Source organism: Phacochoerus africanus, chromosome 5 (genome assembly GCF_016906955.1).
Source record: "Phacochoerus africanus isolate WHEZ1 chromosome 5, ROS_Pafr_v1, whole genome shotgun sequence".
NCBI lineage: Eukaryota > Metazoa > Chordata > Mammalia > Artiodactyla > Suidae > Phacochoerus > Phacochoerus africanus.
The window spans coordinates 79,598,700-79,623,362 of record NC_062548.1 but is presented as its reverse complement, the minus strand read 5'-3'; positions in this window follow the sequence as shown (position 1 = coordinate 79,623,362).

Here is a 24,663-nt window from a genome sequence, read left to right as displayed (position 1 = left end):
TATACGTTTTGTTTGTTTTTGGTTTTCTTTTGCTGTTGTTTAAATTTTTTCTTTCTTTCTTTTTTTCCTTTTTTTTTTTTTTTACAAATTCTTATGCCAAGGCTGACTTTCAATAGATTACAGTGAGGGAGCTGCTCTGCTGCATAAAAACCTACATTTGTGACATAGTTTAGTTTCCACATATAAGCGATATCATAGGGTATTGGACTTTGTCTGTCTGACTTACTTCACTTAGTATAATCATCTCCAGATTCATTCATGTTGCTGCAAATGGTATTATTTCATTCCTTTTTATGGCAGAGTAGTATTCCATGGTTTATATGTATTATTGCTATTTCTACCATCATCTAAGTACTATGAGGTCTTGCTAAATCCACACTCTGATCTAAGACACCAGACTCTTTTCATGGTTCTAATGAAGGTTCATTGCTACTTCTCCCTACATTGTGCAAGTGTGATGCTTTGACATTAGGGATCAAGAGTCCCCTGGATCTATGAATGATCTAGAGGACAATGTGCCTTTATGCTGGAGGCAATTAATGAGAGACAAGGACACTGCAGCATGTCTAACAGAGTCCCCAAAGGATGGAGAAACTGAGTCATATGCAGGATGATGAGAAACCTGAAGGTATTTAGTAGAAAGAAGACTTAGAAGGGATAACATAGCTTCTTTCATATATGTGAAGGGCTTTGTATCAAATAAGGATTGGACTAGAAGAGAGCTTATCTATCTCAGCACTATTGGCATTTTGGGTGAGATAATCCCTTGCCATGGGGGTTGTTTGGTGCATTATACAATACTTAGTATTCTTGTCAGTGGCATTTTTGGTAGTTGTGACAACCAAAAATGACATTTGGCCAAATGTCTTTTGGAAGACAAAATCCACCTATCTTTGTTTGAAAGCCACTAGACTAGGTTAATCTTATAGAACAGAGTAGAACTTTGACCAGCTTATGGAGATGCCCATGAGGAATGAGTTTATTCTTTATTACTAATCAGCAAGGTGCTACAACAGAACAGTGGAGCTTCTGGTCACTGGTTTAGACAGTTAGTTGGCTTTTTCTAAATAGAGCACTTATTCTGAATATACTATTGGTATTCTTAATTTTCATGTTCCTGATTCTCCCATGCTCTATGTTCTTTTTGAAGAAATTCCTATCATCTCAGATGGGATTTTTAGACCTTCACAGCACACAGTTATAAGGAAATGACCAATGTGGCGGAGAAGGCACTAAAACTCTGGATGCTGATCTATTGCTTGTGAGTTAATAAGGCTCTCTGGGTCTCAGGATCTCAGATGCATTCTCTTGTTCAAATCCAACATTTGCTGGTTCTGGTAAGCCGCCTCCTAACTGTGCTGTCAAACCATTAACTTTCTCTGTCTTGCTTGTCTTTTATAATTAATTATGTCATTGATAATCCCAAGAAACCCTCACCCACTCAGATCTAGATATTCTGCTTGCTGAGGTGATTAGCCCTTTAAATATGAAGAAGAAGACTAAGATAAAAATTTATGAATTTTGTACGAGATAAAAGTGGATATTGTCTTTCAGTAGCAAACAAGGAACTCAGGTGATCCTGAAACTGTTTCCTGCAAAAAACATAATGATGATACATTTGGGTAGAGTTTTTCAATTTTTTCTTATGAGTTTATTTTTTATATTAAAGTATAGTTGATTTACAATGTTGTGCCAATTTCTGCTGTACAGCAAAGTGACCCAGTTGTACCCTATATGGGAAAAGAATCTGAAAAGGAATGGATATATGTATATGTATAACCGATTTACTTTGCTGTATGCCTGGAATTAACGTAACTTTGTAAGTTGACTGAATTCCAATACATTTTTGAAATGGAAAAAACAATAAAAAACACATAGTGATATGCTCATAGAAGATAATCAATGAATAGTTATTGGATTAAACAAGATCAAAGTACCCTATTATTCAGTGGACTTTATGCCTAGAAATCCAGGTTTTACTCTGATTTTTGGAACATTCCTGATTCCCAACCATTTTGGAGTTGTTTTTTTTTTTCTGTATATATATTCTCTAAAAAGCTTATGTTATAGTATAACATAACATAGTCCTTCTTGTCATACAGCTTTCTGACAATATTTTCCAGTATTAAGAAATGGCATCTATATACTTCCATGTAAAACTACTAAATGTGTCCCTGACAAAGATGATACACTGATTTTCAAAGAGGATAATATGTTCTATGGTTGTCAGACCCACAATTGCTTCTTCCAGTTGAGTCAGCCATACCATTATCTCGGTAATGCGCACTCCCTTCTGAGAACCAGAGAACTGCCCTGCCTAATACCGCACTTGAGGAAGATGAGATGAATAAACCAAAGATAGAACTAATCCAAATACCAGTTGGTTGGAGGTCAGAAAGAGATCATGACAAGAGGAAAGAAATGTGTGACTATCCCAAGCAAGGATGCCACCCACCCTTAGATTTCTTATAGGTGGTCCATGAGCCTTCCTAAAGTGAGTCAGAATTGGCGAGGCTAGGATGATGCAGTAACCAGTGACCATCAAATGCCAATGGTTTACAACAATTAAGGTTATTTCTTTCTCATCATACTCATCCTGGGTCTCCATTAGGCCTGTCCCATGCTATCTTCACTCCAGGGCCCAGGTTGACAGAGAAGACCCTCTTTGGGACATTGCTGGCCATGAAGCAGGAGGGAAAAGAGAGCCGGGAGATCACTTGCTGATCTTAAAACTTCTGCATGTCAGTGATCCCCGTCACTTCCCACACAGTCCGCTGGTGAGAGTGAGTTGCATGGCCAAGCCCCATCACTAGGGGACTGAAATATAATTCTCCTGTTGGAGAGGGGCATGAAGATTGGGAACAATAATTTAAGCTTCCATAGTTCTTTTCCTGCAGAATTCATCTCTTCTAGGAAGCAAGCTGAATGACGTAAGGCTGAAAAATGGAGGCACACCTGTGTGCGTTCATTCGTGGATAGAGGATGTGGAAGGGCATTTCTCAGTCAGATCGCCCCCCTTTGCCTCCTGCTGTGTGGGTGGGGAATCTGAAGCTCATCTTTCTCACAGTCTCCTGTTAACTTGGGGAGAGGCAACTCAGGCCATGTCCCCTGATGGAGTGGAGATGGCAGCTGCAGACAGAAATACCGTGTTTTCTCCGGTAGTCCCCCATCAGTGCATCTATGGATGTGCAGCTGCCTTGCTAACTAGCCACTTGTAGAGACGTTTGGAAAGCCATGTGTCTAGCCTTATTATGGCCAGACCGTTCCACTGGAACTGTGCCCCTGATGAGTTGCTGTCTGTCTAGTTGGTTTGCCTTTGCGGGCTTCTTTCTTGCCAGCCCCCATTGCTTATGACATGTGTGTTGTTGAAATTGTGTCAGAGTGAAAATCTCTCATTGACTGTAAAAGGGGGAAAAACAGGCACCGGTGGCATGTCACTCGTCTGCCTAAATCTCCAGTGGTGCCTCCATCCCTGGAGCGCCAGGAAAGCATCTCATCCAGAAGTTCTGTTGGTTGTGAATCAAAACACACATTTAGTATTATTATTTTTTTTTAAATTTTATCCTCTGTGTCATTAAACAGCAATGTCTCCTACGTATTTGGTAAGCTGTGACTCTGCAAAAACTCCTGGGTGTCTCCAAGCCCAAGCTTGGTGCTCGAAGAGTTGCTGTTGTCAAATGCTAAATGGCCCTTTATTTGGGCAACCAGAGGACATATTTAGATTTGAAGTCATCATCTATAATCTACTAAATTCATGATTTTATGATGTGATTAGGCAGGCTCTTCTCTGCAATCGCCTAAAAATAAGATAATGTAATGGAAACTGAATTCATGGGATGTATAAACAGCCCTCGCTCTGAGATGGTGCTTTGTCTGGGTCAGATTTCTTGTGATTGGCAGCAAGCTGTGACAGCTCCTACTGTATGTTCCTAAGAGGAGCCTGGGTAGAAATGGTCAATTAGAACTGCCACTCAGCCTCTCCTCACGTCGCCTGCTAGCAGACAGCCACGTGGGCTCTGAACTAGCTGTTAGATGGAGAAATCCTCCTCCCCACTGTCACTGGCTTAAGTGGAGGTGATTCTGGGAAAATCTTAATTGCATTCCCATGTACCTAAAGTTAAAACCCAGCAAAAATGAGGCAACTTACACTATGGGATAGAATTAGCCATCCTCCAGGGCAGGTACAGCAGAACTCTTTCAAGTGGCATATTTCTCCTGATTTTTGTCACAGCCACTAAGGCAGGTGTGGTCTGCCTCTCTTGCCCTACTCATGGCTTTCTCCCCTGTGGGGCAAAACTCTTGCCTCTCTCCTGCTACACACCCATGTGTTCTCTACTAGAGGATATAACGGTGCAGCCATGCACGTGATTGTCCTCTCCCTTTTCTGCTTCTGGTGCCCTGATTTCAGGGTGAATGGAGTCCATCCAGAGAGAAGCTGGATGGAGCTGGGCCTTTGCTGATTTCCTCCTTGAATTGTGAGGGATGTTGCCAAGTCATCCATCTCACCCTGCACGTCTTGTAATGTTGCAAAGGCAAGCAGAAGGGGAGTTCAGGCCAATGTGGGAAACTTGCCAAATGGGCAGAAAAGACGTACAAAAGTTTCATCCATGTCATCAAGAAGAAAACGTCATTGTACTGAAGGTGAGCTGAAGAGAAAGCTGAGTTTGGACCCAGAAAGAAAAGTTTCCTCTAAGTAGGAAAGGTTAGGGGAGGGAGAAGAGAAGAGCAGAGAGAAGGGGCAAAGAGAAAGGAGAGGAGAGAGGGTAAAGGGGAGGGGAGAGTAGGAAGCGGAGTGAGATGTGTTCTAATTAGGAGGGGTAGGTGGAAATGAAGGAGACAGACTATCCCTCTGTCAAAAAGGCCTGGGGCCTTTCCTCCAGATCTCCAGAAGAGTTGAGAGGAATAAGGCAATGCCTAGACAGGCCGGGCATGGAATGAGCTTGGGGAGGATGATGGGCCAGCGGTAAATCTTAAAGTAGACCTCAAAGATGTGGAGTGTGTTGGAGCCCTTCTTCCATGGAGGACCCCCACCCCCACACACACCAACCTTCTGTTGATCAGAATTTACCCTGTTACCTCCTGGGACCCAGCTGAAAATGGGGTCACAAAACCCACCTTGTCAGTGCTGTTCGCTGACACATTACTCATGACCTATTTTCCAGGCACTGCTGAAGCTACCTCTAGGTCCAGGCAGCAATGAGCAGGAGGCCCTTGCCCTTCAGCTCTTCATGCAAGTGGAAGAATCTCCAGCAAGTCCACCCACCTGTTGCACCATGGTCCATTCTGGGGCACTCACTCAGGACAACTCATGGAGAAAAGGAGCTTACTTGGGTTAATTCTATCAGAACATAAATGCTCTGTCCTCTTGGATAGAAATGGCTCTACTGGGGACCTTGGTGGCTCACTTCAACAACTGTACTCATCGAGCTCTAGGAACTCAAAGGAGGCTAAAGCTCAAAATAAATCTGAAGTGGGTTTGCTGTTTTGGAGGCATTTGTGCTGCAGTAGATGCAAACTATTATATTTAGAATGGATAAGCAAGGGGGTCCTACTATAAAGCACAGGGAACTAGAGCCAGTCTCTTGGGAGAGACCATGATGAAAGATAGTATGAGAAAAAGAATGTGTATATGTATGTATGACTGAGTCAATTTGCTGTACAGCAGAAATTGCCACAACACTGTAAATCAACTATACTTTAATTTAAAAGAAAGAAAAAGGATTTCCTGTTGTAACTCAGAGTTAGCGAACCCGACTAGTATCCGTGAGGATGTGGGTTCGATCCCTGACTTTGCTCGTGGGTTATGGATCCAGTGTTGCCATGAGCTGCAATGTAGGTCACAGAAACCACTCAGTTCTGGCATGGCTGTGGCTGTGGTGTAGGCTGGCAGCTGCAGCTCCGATTCAACCTCTAGCCTGGGAACTTCCGTATGCTGCAGGTGTGGCCCTAAAAGACACTGCCCCCCCCCCCAAAAAAAAGAAAAAAGAAATGACTAGCTCATATGAAACAAAAACATGGGTGAGGGCTTAAACGCAAGTGCTGAAGTCATGGCCAGATTTATAGAGCCCAGATTTACAGATCAGAGAGAAGAGGGCTGCTCAGAGGTGTACCTTGGTGGAGTGGAGCCTGGGACATAGATGGTGAGGAGGGGACTGGACAGAGGAGTGGAGCCAGGAGAGCATCCTAGGTCAGGCTGAGGCAGCTTGAGCATGTCAAGTAAGCTGGGAGTGACCACTGTCCACAGGGACAGAAGCTCAAGTGTTGGAAGGGATTTGTTAACATATGAGAGTTGAACGCCAAGAGTGAGAGGTTCACATCCTCCACATGTGAAAAGACTCAGGCTTTTGTAACACTTATGAAGTGACTACTAAGAGCCCTGGACTATGTCAGGCTCTGTATGTATAAAAGACTAAGGACCGTGCCTGGAACATAGTAGCTCCTCAATACCTGGGTTTGGGCAGGATTGAATGATCTTTGAAGTTGTGGGTGAGTTTCTTTTTCTTGGTAGGGGAGGAAGGATTACCAACGTATGTTGGGGCAAGAGTTGTCTGTCACTGTTGCTTGGAGTGAATTGGAAGATGGTGGAGAGTATGACCAGAGCTCTAGGTGCCTTCATTTATCTGCCTCTGGAGAAGCCAAATTTAGTTTTCTAAAACCATCTTGAGATCAAAATGTTCAAAACAGAATTCATCACCTTTCCCTCAAAACTTAATCTCGCTCCCAGTCTTTTTAGAGTTTGTGATACAATGACATCCCATTCAGTCACCCAGATTCCAACCATCAATCATGAAAGAGTGAGAGAGAGAGAGATGAAATGTATGCTGTATATATTTTCTAAGAAATAAATATCAAGTAAGCAGCATTGTTGCTAGAGAGGAAACTGGAGTCATCTACAGATGAAGGATTAATGTTTTGTACCAAACACACATCAGGATACTTAGTAAAAAGGCAATAATAAAGTTGGGAAGGGAAGGGATCTTAGGGTTTCCTAGTACAGCAGGAAAGCCGTGGCAGACAGTAAAAGAGGTATTTTCTCATGACACCTGGCTTCCTAAAGGCCACGAAGAATTCATGATGGTTCAAAGGTTGCCCTGCAATCGACTTAAATACACTTCTGGGACAGGGTCCCAAATGAGAATGCCAGCTTTGTTTCACTTAGAGAGGAAAGGATTAGGGATTCCTGATTTAGAACATTCCTCTCTATGACGGGGTTCATGGGCTAACAAGGAGACGTTGCTTTCTGTCTGGAGATGACGTCAGGAAGGACTTAGCTATGAAGAAAACATTTGTGACAGGGCAGGTCACAGGATGCTGAAATGCACATCTCTAAAAAAATTTTTATGTTATATTTTAGAACTCTCTTTTCCCTGTCTTTTGCCTCATGGTCTATCAAATCAGCATCCTCTTATCATTTAATTAGATTCCAAAATATCCCTTTGGATGTAAGAGGCTTCGACCTATCAAGTTTGCCAGGGAACACTCCATAGAAATTCTTTTTTTTTTTTTTTTTTTAGGGCCACACCTGCAGCATATGAAAGTTCCCAGGCTAGGGGAATTGGAGCTGGAGCTGCCAGCCTATGCCACAGCCACAGCAACATGGGATTTGAGCCTCCTCTGCGACCTATACTGCAGCTGATAGCAATTTGAGATCCTTAGCCCCCTGAGCAAGGCCAGGGATCAAACCTGAATCCTCATGGATAGTAGTTGGGCTCATAACCTGCTGAGCCACAATGGGAACTCTGGACAATTCTTTATAATTTGTACCACCACTCCCTCACTGTGCCCTGAGTATGTTTTGAGCCCCTGCAGTGTAACTGGCAATCTTGCCAACACTGGAAAGTGGGGGAGGAGTCTCACTTATTCATTTATACTTACTAAGCAGTGGCTGGTAAAAGCCCCAGGGCTTTAACGCTAAAGAAAGCAGACACTGGCCTGCCCTGGGGCTTATGTTTCAGTGGACACGGCACACGGATACACACCCAGTTGTGGCATATAATGACAGAGATAATGGTCAGTGCTAAGAGGGGGAAGGAGGGCGAAAGTGTGATGGTGGCTGCCTTCTGTACTTATCCTTCATGTGTGTGGTCAGGGAAGGTTTCGCTGAGGAGATGACATTTGGCAGAGATCATCTGGGTAGACCTTTGAGCAAAGAGCCTTCCAGGCAGAGGGAATGGTCAGTGTGAGAGTTCAGAGTAGGCATGTCCTTGGCCTGTTCAAGAAATAGCTGGGAGGCCACATGGCTGAGTGAGGAGAAGGAGGGATAGGAAAAGTGGGGGTGAGTCAGAGAGATATCAGGCTTTATGGATCTTGTTGAGTTTTAGTCTAAATATGACAGGACATTTTTGGAAGAGTTTCAATAGAGGAATGATATGACATGTGGAGAATAAGGCAGGGCAGAGTGGAAGCAGGAAGGAGAGATAACCAGTGAAGCCCAGACCTTGGAAGAAGCCACAGCCCAGCGAGGAAACTGTCTACAACTTCTCAGAGCCCAGGATGAGGAGGATTCAGTGAAGGAGTGTCTCAGGGTGATGCGTGCCCTGGGGGGTGGGTATGAACTCAGCCAGGGCATCCAAGGATGATCCTAGAGAGAAGTGACATCCCAGAGGGATCTTGAAGATTAAGCAGGGATTTTTCAGATGGGAGAAAAGAGACCAAGCACTGCTGCCTGAAGGAGCAGTGGATGCAAAGGAATGAGAGGCATGAGAGAATGTCATTCATTTGAGGGACACCAAGCATTTAGAGATGGTTGGGTGTCTGGGTCTCAGATGGCCATGGTGATTAGCAAGAAGGGTGGTTGGAAAAGCTAAATCAAGACAGACTCTGGGAAGCCTCACTTGTTTGTGACTTGATGGTACTGGCCATGAATTATAAACACCTAGAACTGTGAGCAGAGAAATTAATAACAGCACTTACAAGAGGTGACTATTTCTACCTCCTTCAAAACACAGAATTTGGAGTCATACAGAATTGCATTCAAATCTTGGCTAGAATAAGTAACACCTGGGTGATCATAGGTAAGTTTCTTAATATCTCTTGGCCTTGGTTTCCTTGCCTATAGAGTGAGAAAAGTAACACCTACTTCGGGAGAATTGTGAGGATTAGATTTTTAATTAATTAATTAATTTTGCTTTTTAGGGCCGCATCTGCAGCATATGGAAGTTCCTAGGCTTGATGTCGAATTGGAGCTGCTTACAGCAACTCCAGAGCCTTTACACACTGAGTGAAGCCAGGAATGGAACCTGCATCGTCACGGATATTAGTCGGCTTCAAAACCCACTGAGCCGCAACAGGAACTCCCAAGATTAGATTTTTAAAAGTGCTTAGCATAATGCCTGGCCCATCATAAGGGACCAATTACTTAAAGAGTGACTTTTATTATTGCAAAGAGTTGGGTTGGAGAGCAACAGGAGGCAGACATATTGCTGAGGAGACCATCACAGTGTTGGGGACCCAAGTCAAGGGCCCTAACTCTGATAGCAGGGAAAGATGGGGAGGAAAAGGAGATGTGAAAAATAGGTATGGACTGCGATTGGCAGCGTCTGATGACTTTTTGGCTATGAGAGTTGAGATGTCAGAAGATGAAAACAGGTCCAAAATTTCTGACTTATACCCAGGGAGATTGCTGTGTAATGTGATCATTGCTAAGACCCGGGAGAATGAAGGAGGAAAGAATATCCAAGGACGCCTTCAAGTCTCTAGTGGAATGTTACTTTCTCATCCCAGTGAAACTGCTTACAGTTGGGATAGATAATTCCCCCAAAGAAAATCCAAGAGCTATCGAGAAGAGGAAATGTGCAGGAGGTTAAAAACAAACAAACAAACAAACAAACAAACCAAAAAACCCACAGTAATGTCCTAGGCTGGGATTTTTCTAATGGACCAGCATGAAGTTTCATACATTTTATTTATTTATATTTTAGTTTTTATTTTATTTGATTGACTATGGTGGTTTGCAATATTGTGTTAGTTTCCAGTGTAGAGTAAAGTGATTCAGTTATACATATACATATATTCATTCTTTTTTAGATTCTTTTCCCACAGAGGTTATTACAGAATATTTAGTAGAGTTTCCTGGGCTATGAGTAGGGCCTTATTGGTCATCTCTTTCACATATGGTAGTGTGTATCTGTTAACCTCGAAAGCCTGATTTATCCCTTCCCGCCACATTACCCCTTGGTAGCCATAAATTTGTTTTTGAAATCTGTGGGTCTGTGTCCCTTTTGTAAATGAGTTCATTTGTGTCATATTTATTTGTATTCAGACTAAGAGGGCTTTCCCGGTACTATTGACAAACACACTTTGTGTACGGTCTTTGCTGCTGGGGCTGATAGTGGTGACGGGGTGGATCATGTTACACTGAGCTTTTTTAAGATGGTAAGACTACTGTCTGCACTCAGGGACAGTCTTTCAGGAGGCACTGAGGGACTGAAACTTCTGTCAGTCTCCCCACTGCTCTTTCTGTGATGCAGCTCAGCTCTGAGGTCTAACACTATTGCATCATGAAATGAATGATCACGGATGGTATGCCATGCAATGGTGCCACCTCCACATATGACTCTCGACTCAGTCCCAGAGCTGGTAGACATTGCCATTAAAAAAAAAAAAAAAATGACATGTCTTTTTGCTCAGGAATTGCCCTGTAAATAGTAGCAGCTCAGGTAACATTCTAGAATTTTCCAAAAGGGCCTTAGGAAGAAGTATCTTAACAGGGGAGATGGCAGAGCTGCAGTTATAGACAGCGGCCAAGAAAAAGGGCTCCATTCCGCCCATTTCCCTGGGTCAACCCAAGCTGAAGGCTTACCCTGCAGAGTTGCACCGAACACATCATTTTGCCTTAGATAATTTCTTTGATATCAAAGAATCAAGTTTATACAAGCCTAAGCCACATTGCAAACAACAGCACTTCCTGGACTAAGTATGAGTAATTAGCTGTGAGAGTCATGACCGTTTGGCCCCCACCCCATATTGACATTTCAAGACGCATTAATGAAACCACAGAGTGTTTGTAGCATAAAAGTCTAGCCCCTTAATGAACATCTTATCTGGGAAGTCCAGCTACAATATATTTCTAGAACCTCATAATGATCACGTTTATGTTTGCTCTTAAACTGAAAAGAGAGGGATGAAAAGAGAGGGGGAAAAAAGGGTGGAGAAAAATGCTAAGTTAAAGTTCTGTGGTTGAGACCAAAGAAAAAATTCGATGATGTTGCCACATTAGAGTGGACGGCAAAGCAAGTCCATGCAGTTATTTGTCATAACTATTCCGTAAAGTCTCTGCATTTTCCTTGAAGTGGCAGCAAATCCAGGAATGGGAGGTCTTGTGTGCTCTGCAGTTGCTTATGAGCGTTGTTATGGTTGGGCATAAATTACAGAAGCCACGATTTCAACCACGGTGGAAAAGATATTAACTACTGTGTGACCACTAGGTTTATGAATGGAGTTAAAAGTTCTCAACAGAAACAAAAATGCGGTAAATGCTCTCAAAAGCACTAAGAGGAAATTTTTTTCACAGTACTGGAGGCTGGGCAGATAGGTAGATAGATAGATAGATAGATAGATAGATAGATAGATAGATAGATAGATATGAATAAAAGCTCTAAACTCTGCAGGCCTCTCCCGGACTGGCAGTGGCCACCCGCCAGTTATGGCAAACAGAAGTGCACATTCTGAGCCAAGTAAATAAACTTAATTGTAAGTTCGTAAGGCCACAGAGAGTATAAACCAAATGTTTTGTTCCAAGGTCTGAAATGTCTCCATTGAAAGTTCATGGAAATGAGAGCTGTCTTTTTAAAAATCAGAACAGAGCTGGTTGGAGCTTGTAACTGCCCAGAACAGAGCCCCAGGGGCCAGTGGTTAAAAATATGATTTTTATAAACAAACCTGACATTGCAAACTTAATGCAAAATCCTATGCATATAGCACCACTTATGTGTGCAACTTGTTTAAATAAGAGCTGCAAGAAAAAGGAAGTCACATTGACCATTAATCTTTTGTTTAATGTTTTCAACTGTGTGTATTTTGAAATAGACAGTGGTGTCCTCCTCGCCCCCAAGAGTTAAGAATTTATTGGCACTTTCTTCTGATTTTTTCCTTGCATGTTTTTTTAAAAAAAATTCAGCTCTAAGTGTATGCTGCATATATAAAATATCCTAGGTGCAAAATTTTACTTTGCTCCGGAATCCCTTGGGGTGTCACCAAATTCATTTACACAGAATTGAACTTAGAGAAACATTATAAACAATATTTAACTAAGGTATTCCTTAGTTCCTTCCCCTCATACTTAAAGATTGGAAATAGAGGTGGTTTGTTTTTCCTCTGGAAATTTATTAGCCAATATTCCCCTCACTCCAATTCAATCTCCTTTGGTATTTGAAGAGAAACCACAAAACACTAGTTGCTAAAATTGCTTTAAGCCTCACCCTCTTGCTTCATTGTATCTTTGGTTAGATCTGCTTTTAATATGCCACTTTGCAAGTTTAATTAGAATCATAACAGCTCAATCCTATGATTTTGGACAAGAAGAGATATCAACACAGATTTCAGGAATTACGACAGAGACATAAAATGTCTCAGAGTGGGATGGTCGGTTTACCGACAATTTAGATGGAAAATCTGTTTCTTAAACACATAAATATTTAACACGACTAAAATTCATTTGCTCTTAGGACCATTAGTCCAAGAGATCATGCGTTGCTCGTGAGAGTATTGTTCTGAAACGCCTGGTTCTGATTTGAGCTTGGATTTCCTTCCTCATGCATGAGGTCAGTTTGTGTGTTCTTAGTATGACCTGAAACACCATTGTCTTACTCCACTACCCTTGATAATCCAAGTTGGTAATTTGCCACCCTTTCCCCTCTTCATCCTTAAGCTTACAAACATTTTTGAATGTTTCAGATGAGCAAGGGGATTTTGTTGTTGTTTATTTGCATGTCGCTTTCATTGCTGAGGAGTGCAACTCAAGCTAGCTTTAGGTGCCTGAAGGGTCAAGGATGGTTAAGGATGGCCTGGTGCAATTTGAGCTTTGGAAGAGATTTACCAGATGGGCTGGTTTTGAAGAGGTTTGGTCATTATCTTGGATGTGGTACATGTAGTACTTTATGCATGATTTCTCTGAAGTGATTAACCATTGTATTGCTTTTTTTTTCCTCCGTGCATTCTGTGATCTTGGAAGCATGTGTGGCATGCTTAGTTCTACTCTATTAATTATATGGGGTATCCTCAAATCTTTCCTCTATTGTTTTGCTATTAAGGATTAACGAAACATTTTCCTCAGCCTGCTATTCATTTGTAAGTCTGTGTCCTTCCCCGGCCTAGGGCCTCCTCTACATGCCCAGAGAGGAATGTTTTTGGAATCTACAAATTTATACCTCTGAAATATTAAGAAGAAACCCTCTAATTAAAAGTACTACATGATTTCAACCACAGAGGAGATGCTAAATGCCATTTTGACATTCATTGGATTCAAACGGGTGTAAAAATGGAATGTAACATCATGAGATTTACTTACAACAACAAAGGTCTGATATTGGGAGGTGAACTAAGGACAGAACATCCATCTGAGTACTAAATATTGCTGGGATTTGTGGGATTCCAGCAAACCCTGAATGCTAGAAGAACATCTCTTCAGATTAAATTGCAGTGGATAAATATTCAACTCTGGTTCGGTTTATACTCAGATATTTTGTTTTCATTCTCCCAAGTTCCTAGTAGTTATAGAGATGCTGGCAAAGGGAAAAAGGATTCGTGTGAATATATCCTATTCAGAAATGTCCCTGAATGATCACTGCCAAGGTTTTAAAATTTGTTGTCCTGAAAAATTCAGGCCTGTAGTTTGGTCAAGGTTGGGACAAAAATTATTAACTTTTTCTTTGTATCAAGTGAAATCATGCCCTGGCTAGTAATTTACTTGCATTAGGAAACCAAGTAGGGAACTTGTCCTACTTATACCCAATCTTCTCATTGGATAGTTTAGCACGTCTATAAATTCACTTTGATGAGTTCAAACAGAATTTTATGTGTGCGGGAGAATAAAATATCATCGCCTGATTGTTGCCTATCTGACCTTGAATGTGAAATGGGTGTTGAGCTATAATTTTTGGGCCTCTCATTTGTGCAACATAATGAAGAGTCAGAAAGGATTTATTTTTAAAGACATTTCCCAGGTACCATTTAGAACCTCTTTAAATTATTTCCTATTTTCTGTGCTTACTACCTTGCAAACACTGCTGATACTTTGGAGAATATTTTTCTACTTCCCTGGGCCAACAGAAAATTGGATCGAACTTAAGTACTCATGCCGATTGCTCATGTTGGATCCAGAGTCAAATGTTTTCAAAAAACATTAGCGGTCATGTTAAATGACTGTGCTTCATGGTAACTCTCACTGACTCATACCATCTGATGAGGCTCAGTTTGATAAAAATCATCTGCATTGTGTGACTACTGCTCCTTGTATTCCAGGGAAATACGCGTTTCTGTAGGATCTGGCCCTGGGAAGTTATCTTCCTATTTTCTCATTTTTGTCCTAAAGCGTCGATAGCAGTACTTAAGTTTGAACACTTACGGTCATTCTGATCTTTGGATCTTTGGTATTAAGAACCCATAAAATTCTGAAATTAAAAAAATTCATCTCTCTTACTGTCAGAGCTCAGGCTGATATTCTTTCTTTGACTTTTTCTTCCTTTTTTCTTCTTTAAACAGGATATCGAGATTAGAAAATGCATCTGGCTCTTTTTCAGCTGAAGAACAACAAAGAAAATTTACTTCTATTAATCCGGGTTATGTTTCGCTTTAAAATTTTATGGCATGTATCTTTATCGTGTGTTTATATAGTTTCTCAGATGGCAAAGAAATCTTTTTCTTTTTGAAAGTAAACAAAAATGGACAGTATAGCAAAAAAAAATAAAGATAATGTATTATTCATTTTTATTTGTATTACTCAGAGGAAATAATGTTTTTAACATTTTGGTGTATGTGCTCTAGTCTTTTTTAAAAAAATGAATGTTTAGTTTTCCAAAAGTTTTGTTACGAAGATATTTGGCTACATGTTTTATTCACCAAACAGTATTTCTCTGTATTTTCACTGATGTTTTCTTAAACAACACGATTTTAATATGGTTCATGAAACAGTCATATCCTGATTTGATTAGCTAATTACATATTTCTATTCATTTAGGCCATTTTCAATGTCTTTTTGGTTATAGATATTGGCATTTTTATTCTAAATGCTATCAGTTTTATTTGTGTGGTAAAAACAATAATTTCACTTATCAAATCTACTAGCAACAAATCTTAACTACTTTTTTTTATTTTTCTTTTTCCTACTCATACATTTGCCTATTTTTTCATATTGCCTTTTGTTTGTAATTTGCAGCAATTACAAACTAAAATTTCCTTGTGTATTAAGGACATAAAACCTTTAGGAAATTTTGACTCTCTAAAAGAGATTTCCCCAAATGTTGTCTATTTTCTTTTTAAGGCTTTCGCCATATGTTTAAGTTTACAGTGTTTTCCACCACCATTAAATTATATATATTATAACCTATAATTATTTTTAGTAGCTTTACATTTGTTTGCTTTCAATTTACAATGTCATTTATTTATAATTTATTTGCGATATGCCATGACTTTTTTTTTTTTTAAAGTTAGGAAGTTATACAAATCTACTTATTCAGTAATCCAATATATTTACACTTATGAAGAAGTTATTAATTGCTATATATTTTTACATCTTAAAGCTCGTACTCCTTTTTCTTTCTTGTAGTATTATATCACTTTTAAAAGAGAAATAAATAATTATTAAAATATTAGGCTTACCCTTGCATCTGAATCTAATGGAAATGATGCCAGCATTTCACCATAATTATGATTTGGAGCATAGGTGTGCTGTGATAGTCTTTCTAATGTTTAGGAATTGCCTTATTATCCCTATCTAGCTATTTTTAAATCAAGAATGAAGTCCTTCTACAAGTTCACCTATCAAATGATAGTGTCTTTAATAATTTGATTTTGCTGTTACATTCATTTTCCAGGAATAAAAGTAATATGCTCACAATTTATAATTCTTTTAGCATAATGTTAGATTCAATTTGGTAGGGTGTGTGCGTGTGTATGTCTATGTGTGTGTGTGTGTGTGTGTGTGTGTGTGTTTCATCCATAATACTAGAATACTAGGTTTTATAATCAGGGACATAGGAACTTTGGAAAGTGAATTAGAGAGATTTCCATATTTTTGATGGTTTGAAATTACTTAAGTAACACAGAAATAAAATTCTTAAAGTTCTAAAACCACTGTTTGTTTTTTCTACTGAGTTATTACCTGCAGGGTGGAATATACTGATCATTTGATCTTTTGTATCCAGTTCAATTAGTTTTGTCAAATGCATACACTCATGAACTCACACCCAAATCCAGATCTAAAATATTCCCACCATCCCAGGAGGTTTCATCTGAAGACTTTCCAGATAGCTCCACCTCACAGAGGGGTGTGCTTCGATTTTCATCACCTGCCCATTCTTGTACTTCATATAAATTAAATCATACATTTGAGACTCACATTGTTGTGTATATTCATGATTCATTTCTTTATATTGCCAAGTCATAGTCCATTGTATGAATGTGCCCCAATAACTATCTATTTGCCTATTTATGAAACATTAGTTATTTCTCATTCTAGGCTCTTATAAGTAGAGTTGCTTTAAGTATTTTTATACAGGTTTTTCCTTAGCAATTTGTAAATACCTAATAGTACAATTTTGGAGTCATGAGTTTATCAGAAACTGCCACTTTTCCAGAAACTGTAACTTTTACACTATTCCCAGCAAAGTATGTGGATTCTATTTTATCTATATCCTCATTAACATTTGATATTATTAAGCTTTTTAATTTTATCATTCTAATAGGTGTGAGATAGTATATCATTGTGATTTCGATTTGGATTTTCTTGTTGACTACTGATTTTAAGCATCATTTTATATGTACTTTTGCCATTCATATAACCTTTTTTGATGAAATGTCTGTTTAAATCCCTTGCCCATTTTTAAATTGGGTATTTGTCTTTTTACTATTGAGTGGGTAGGAACTCTTTACATATTGTAGATACAAATCCTTTGTCAGACATATGTACAACAAATATGTCTTCCCTATCTAACTTGCTCATTTATTTTCTTAACATTTTGATGTAATATGTTTTAAATAGAACATTTAAGAAAATACCACTTACCTTCTACATATTTCATCACATCTTTTATATTTTGATATGTAGTTTACTCTTTTTCTTTCCTTCCTTCCTTCTTCCTTCCTTCCTTCCTTCCTTCCTTCCTTCCTTCCTTCCTTCACAGCTGCACCTGCAGCATATGGAACTTCCCAGGCTACAGGTTGAATTGGAGCTGCAGCTGCCGGCCTATGCCACAGCCACAGCAATGCAGGATTTGGGTTGCATCTGTGACCTGCACCACAGCTCAAGGCAACACTAGATCCTTAACCCACTGAGTAAAGCCAGGGACTGAACTCACATCCTCAAGGATATTAGTTGGGTTCATAACCCACTAAGCTGTAATGGGAACTCCCTCTTTTTCATTATTAACATGAAGTAATTGGAATTTTTAGCTTTCTCTTTGAACAAAAATCTGCTTAGAAACAAGACGTTTAGTTCTCTAGTTTCAGGAATTAATTTATATTTTTATTTTTAGTCTGTAGCTCTACTCCTTTTCTGTTGGAAAATATGACCATTATTATTTTTAATTTTTTAAACTTTTCATAATGGACATTGTGATGCACAGTTCAGATTCTCTTTCAGAAATGGAAAGACATTTATTCTTGATGGGATTGCAGCAGGTATAGCCCTCAGCTCTCAGAATCCTGAGGGATTGCCTCCACTAAAAAGCTGCCCCACCCAATGTCGCACTCTTTCCCCGGGGGGCCCAAAGTCCATGACAGATCTGTGTTCTCCAACTCACAGCTCTGCTATTCCCTCTGCCCAGTCCTGCTTCCTTTCCTTCCCTTCCATAGATGTAGAAACTCCTCAATGCTAATCCCTTTAGAATGTGCCTCTCTGGAAGCTATATCTGGGATAATTGCCGAGGTCGGTGTGTGAGTGTGTAACCAATTAAATGATTGAATTTGTTAAATATTACAGCAGTACTGCAAAAATAAAACAAAACCGAACACAGACAATAACAACAAAAGAAAAATGTATTTGTATTCTTTCACTGGAGGATACAAAGTTTGACATAGCTATTAAACAATCTAAATTATTCTATCTTTTAATAGTTATGTATTGCTACTTGATTCATCAAAAGAAATTGTCTGGGAGCTCCCGTCGGGCTCAATGGTTAACGAATCCGACTAGGAACCATGAGGTTGTGGGTTCCATCCCTGGCCTTGCTTGGTGGGCTGAGGATCTGGCGTTGCCATGAGCTGTGGTGTTGCAGACGTGGCTCAGATCCCGCATTGCTGTGGCTCTGGCATAGGCTGGTGGCTACAGCTCCAATTTAATCCCTAGCCTGGGAACCTCCATATGCCGCAGGTTGGCCCTAGAAAAGACAAAAAAGACCAAAAAAAAAAAAAAAAGAGAGAGAGATTGTCCGAATTCTTTTTATTGACTTTTAAAAATTTATTCCTGAATATTTTATATACTTGATTTATGTTTTATATTGTATTTTGATATAATAAAATCACCTATATGGAGAATTATAGCAATATATATCATTCGTGAATTTTACCCTCTATGGGCATGAATTAACTCTCTTTCTGTGTTTTTTGCTTTAATTTTTTAATCTGACATTACAGTTGCAATGCTTTCACTTCTTTATTTATATAATTTGTCTATATTCAACTTTTTACTGTTAACTTATTTGTATTTTTTAAAATATAGTTCTTGTCAATTGAAATAGATTATTTTTTCTTCAAACTGCGTGTTTTTAAAAAAGAAATGTTTAATTCCTTTATACTTACTATGATGGTCATATTTTGTCTTAGTTCTGTCACTTTCTATGATTCTTTTAGCAACACTTTAGTACTCAGAGTACACTTTCAATCTTCCGTCTTATATAAAGATTTTCTTGATTATTCTTTCCTAAAGTGACTCATCCCTTGTCTGAATTCCAACAGTTCTGTAGCTGTTCCATGGGATGTTTACCTTGTATCACTTTGTGCTTGTGTGTTCTCTTAGTAGGTGTGGGTATTCCACTCCCTCAGCTAGAGGGTAGATGCTGAAGACCAAGGTCATACCACGGCTGTCACTATTGTTGTTGCCCTATGTCATTAAAAAATACTCTGATTCCTGGAGTTCCCGTCGTGGCGCAGTGGTTAACGAATCCGACTAGGAACCATGAGGTGGCGGGTTCGGTCCCTGCCCTTGCTCAGTGGGTTAACGATCCGGCGTTTCCGTGAGCTGTGGTGTAGGTTGCAGACGCGGCTCGGATCCCGCGTTGCTGTGGCTCTGGCGTAGGCCGGTGGCTACAGCTCCGATTGGACCCCTAGCCTGGGAACCTCCATATGCCACGGGAGCGGCCCAAGAAATAGCAACAACAACAAAAGACCAAAAAAAAAAAAAAAAAAAAAAAAAAAAAACTCTGATTCCTAGCAGAACATCTTTCCTTTATCAAGTTTGTAGTAAATATTGGCTAATTGGTAAACATGAAGCTCACCAGGATCTTTGAACATGTCTATTTCTGATCCTGGTAACCAATTACTTAAAGCTGAGAAAAGTACAAAACAATATCAAAATCAGACCATGTAGAAGGGATTTCTCTCACACATGTAATGAATTGAATGCTCCAACAACAGTTTAAACAATTATTCTCAGTTTCCTGTTTTAAGTTGTGACTCTTCAAGGGAGCATTGGCATGTTCCCTCTTCTGACTTCTATCTCTTGCGACTTCACTTCTCTTTGGCGAATATTTCTTAAATTTGTCGTCATCTCTTAACTCAGCCTGGAGAACCAAAATTTAGATTGTGGTTCCCACACCTTGATATCTTATTAGATATTAGATCCAGAGGCTTTTAAGTCTAAGTCAGGCATAGTAATGGTTTACGTGGCTGAATTTCTTGGCAAAGCAAGTGATATCTGCAGAAAGATGAAAATTCATTTTTAATCTTTTTTTTTTTTTTAGTGAGCTACTGCAGACGGAGCTGGTGAGTTTCCTTGCATTGGATTTTATGTCACACAAAGACCTGTGCTCTTCTAAAAACATTGTCACAATTTGATGACGCTTCATCAAATGTTTTGATAGATTTTTGGCACGTGATACCCCCCTGCACCTGTCTGGGTGCACTTAAAAATGTGTGTATTTAAAAGAAATATTTATAAATACTTAAGCATTTTACATGGATTTGAGCATACTGAGTGATTAAAGCACCTAATTTTGAAATTCCATCCCAAGTCTTTCTGGGAACATGATTAACTCAGTTTCCTTGGCAGTTGTAATAGGGATCAGGAATATGCTTTCAAATAGCCCAGTGGATTTTTCCAGAGGATTTTTAGACTCATTAGCTTTCTTTCTCTGTATGAGCATGTAAAAGCCTTTGAGTTGTTCACCATTTTTAAAGTGAACTGTTTAATACACCCTTGAAAAGTTCAAGGATTGAAACCCTTCTTGTTCCTTTGAAATCTGCAGTTACAATACTACTTTTTCCCGTTCTGTCCACTTACATGTGGTTAAGTGAGAATTATTATTATTTTTTTAAAAAACCTAACAGGATACAACGCCACTGGATGATCTGCAAATAGTGGCTCCAACACCCTGCAAGATATTTTTTAGAGTTATCTATAACATTCCCCAGGCTGGGAATTAAGGGAAGCTATGTTGAAGGAATCATTAAATGCTGAATGAGAAGAATTTCATACCTGGATGCATAAGGGACCACATTATTTTGGCCATCCCTACTATCATATTTCTGGTATTTAAAAGTAGTTTAAATACATTATGAAACAAAATTTACTAAGCATTATCAGTCTTTTCACCTCGTCAATCACAGGAATTCTTGAGATAGAGCATGGCATAATAAAATCAGACTGGGATCCCAGTTCTGACTGTTGCTTGCTGGCTGTGTCCCTTTAGACAAGTCACTTTTCTCTGAATCATCTAATTTTCACACAGAGTCAATGTGAAGACAGAGTGAAATGATACATGTGTAAGGAATAAATTGTTATTCTTGTTGGCTGGGAAGAAGGGCCATGTGTAAACTACTGGTTATTTCAGAATCAAGTTGTATAATGCATCATTGTGGCTGACGGATGGTGACGAATGGAAATGAGGCAGATCTAGAAAACAAGAGTCCAAGGAAATAGAGCTAGGTTCGGCTGTGAAGAATAAATATCCTGCATCAGTCTTCCCATCACTGTTTCTATCATGCTTTTCCTGCTATAATTAAAAGAAAAATATATTCAGGAGGAGTTCATGGAAATAGTGGCCACATGGCTCTCTGGATAACTACATTTCTGACAATGTTGAAAGCTGCTTCATGTCTAGAGACAGATTATTAGACAAACTGGCTCCCGAAATTGATCTCCAGAAATTTCCACTGAATAAAGATGTAAAAGAGGTGAAAAAACAGAGGAAGTATGTGTTCCTATTTTAAACATACTTGAGAAGTTAGGAATAAGAAATGAAGATAGGCTCTCAACTAAATGATTTAGAGTTGAGGAAATCAAGCAGGTAATCTTGTCTGATTCTCAGTTTTATAGGTAATGAAACTGAAGTTCCCAGAGAGGTTGACATGCCTAGATGTGCAGGTGAGCTTGTGTCCTGGTTGGTTTGGTGAACACCGGTTGCTCTAGCTTAATTTTTCTTAGCATTTTCATTTCATACTCAAAATGTCCTTTAGGAACGATATATCATATGGCTGCTGTCAGTGGTGGCCTCAGGAACAGCAGGGTGAAGATTGCTCTCCAAATCTTGATTCCTAGTCCCCTGACCCTGCAACGACTTTGCTATCATCTTTCCCTGAGTGAGTTGAATTTTATTTTTCAAATGGGAATCCCCTTACTTTGCTCATGTGGGTCCAGAGACAGTCAGAGATGTGTGTGTACAACTCTAAGAGGAACATACCATGAAAGAGGTTATGAACACTAAGAGAGTTAGGGTTAGAAATTCATTGGAAGAGAATTTATGGCAAGCTTGGGCAAATATCACACTGAGGTATTCCTTCAAGCATGAAACTGTTAAGTCCTATGTGTCTAGCAAACTAAGGGAGAGCTCACCACTCAGGGTTTCATTCATCCTTTTTATGTCTCTTTTTGTCAAGTAAACAGTTAATCACTGAGCACTTTCTAAATGCAAGGTGCTGTGAAAGAATCAGAGAAGTGGTGATGGATGAGGGACAACCATCAGCTTGAAGAGCGACGGTGGGCATTCTCTAGCCTATGAAATTTCACTGAATTGGGTAGCATCACATTAATTTAATGGTCAACATTCCCAAGTGTGGATTCCACCTGTACTCTTGACAGTTCAAGATGACCTGTTGATGAGCTATCAGTGCAGTGATTTGAGAGATATTTTAAATATTTTGAAAGATGGTGATTGGGTGGTAGGGAAAGGGAGACGAGGGAGAGAATTTCCCAGCAGGTCTCAAATCACACCATCTAATTTGTTTTGTACATGAATCCAGACTACAAGGTCAGGCAGCACAGCCTATGGAATGAACAAAGAGCCTTGTGTGCTCCCTCCCCGGGGCTGAGGTGCCAATGGCTTATCCCTGAGAGGTCAGAAGCACATCAGGAAGCCTCCCACTGCTGAGGGTGAATAAGAGGGCTATAAAACCTGAGAACACAAAACCTGATGGCTTAATGGTTTGGGCTCTGCCCTGGTTTGAGGGGACCTATCTTCTTACCTGGTGAATGAGCTGTTTCCGAACTATGCTTGATTTCTTTAGTGGAGGGAGAAAGCAGAGGAGCCGTTGGCAATATGGGAGCCCAACCCAAACACCTAAACGACACCGCTTGGAGGAATTCAGAATGGGGGCCGAGAGGAAGAAGGGAAATATATTAAGGCACAGGGACTTCAAAGTTTATTCTCCCTCATCCCAACCCCCCATCTGCAGTCTTTGGCACAGTATAGTCATCAGCAGCAGTCATCAGTGGCTAATGACCTGAAAGAAACAGGAAGTCTGGTGGATATGGGGTCATACGGGGAGACCCGTGGCAGATTGCAAAGAGGCTGGCTTAAGTGTTTTCCTCCATCACATGGGATGTGGTTTTTTAATGTTTCGATCAAACCTATTCAAATAGGGTTTCCTAAATTGGCACTGTGCACTCTCTCCAGAGCTAGAAATCTGGAGGAATGAGATGCCTTTCCGTTTCCAGAGCCTTATCGTGTAGTAGAAGGGATTACTTTTCCTTAAAAAAGTACTCCTGTATTTCCCTAAGTGGGCAGTACTGAGAGAAAAGTACTTTCTCTCAAGGATATCTTGGGACATTATATCCCACAATTACTATGAAATGTTTGCCGTCTTCTTGGTTGAACCAAAGGTTCACCTGTATGTCTAAGACCCAAGTTGTATTGAAGAAACACATGATGAATAGCATTGAGAACTTTGTCTAGATACTCATGTTGCAACAGAACAAAGGGTGGGGAAAAAATGTAATTGTAATGTATACATGTAAGGATAACTTGATCCCCTTGCTGTACAGTGGGAAAAAAAAAAAAAAAGAAAGAAACACATGATACTGTAATAACTCCATAAACTTGGGACACTTGAAAAATTTTTAAAAAGTTAAATGTTGTGTGTGTACTCATGGGCACACATTTTCTTTATGGTCTAAAATACAAATAGAGAGTCTATCTAGAAGCCAGTAAGAATTCTGAAGTAAAAGGGAATCCTTGTTAGTAACTTCCCTGTTGCAGCAATCATGGGATATGTGTGACCCTTACCTTGGCATCCATCTATGCCTACGTATACAAGTATTTACCACTGATCATGCATATAATTGAAAGGATAAACACCAAGGATTCCTCCTTTCTTTCCATATGTAGCTAACTTGGATAAAGTCCTATAAATTATGAAGAACAATGAAAGAATAGCTTGCTATCTTAGAAATCTAGGAAACTGATTAGCTCTCTAGACTGAGCAAAATGTGTGAGTACATAGCCATGTGATGTTCCATTAGAATTACTGGTAAATAATACTAGCATATCTATATGAAATTTTATAAAGTGCAATGCAAGCTAATACATAGGAGAAGGCAGATCAATGGCTACCTGATAATGGGGTTGGAGTTGGGAAGGGTGGATAGGAAGAATTTTAAAGGACACAAGAAAACATTCAAGGATGATGGATACTTTTACTGTCTTGATTGTGGTGGTAGGTTCAAGTGTGTATGCATATTTCAAAACTTTTTGGTTTTTTTTTCCTTTGGGTGCATCCATAGCATGCTGAAGCTCCTGGGCCAAGATCAAACCCATGCTGCAACCTGAAATGCAGCAGTGATGATGCTGGATCCTTAACCCACTGGGCCACAAGGGGACTCCCAAACCTAATTAAATTATGGCTTCAAAATGGGCAGCTTATTTATCAATGATACCTCAGTGAACCTGAAAGTAACTATAGATTGTTAAAAAATAAAACTAGCACAGGAGGGGCTCTATTAGAATTTTAAGGCATTTTTCCCTGTGGCCCTAATATCTCCATTAAGGATATCATGTTGCCTAGTAGAATGATTGG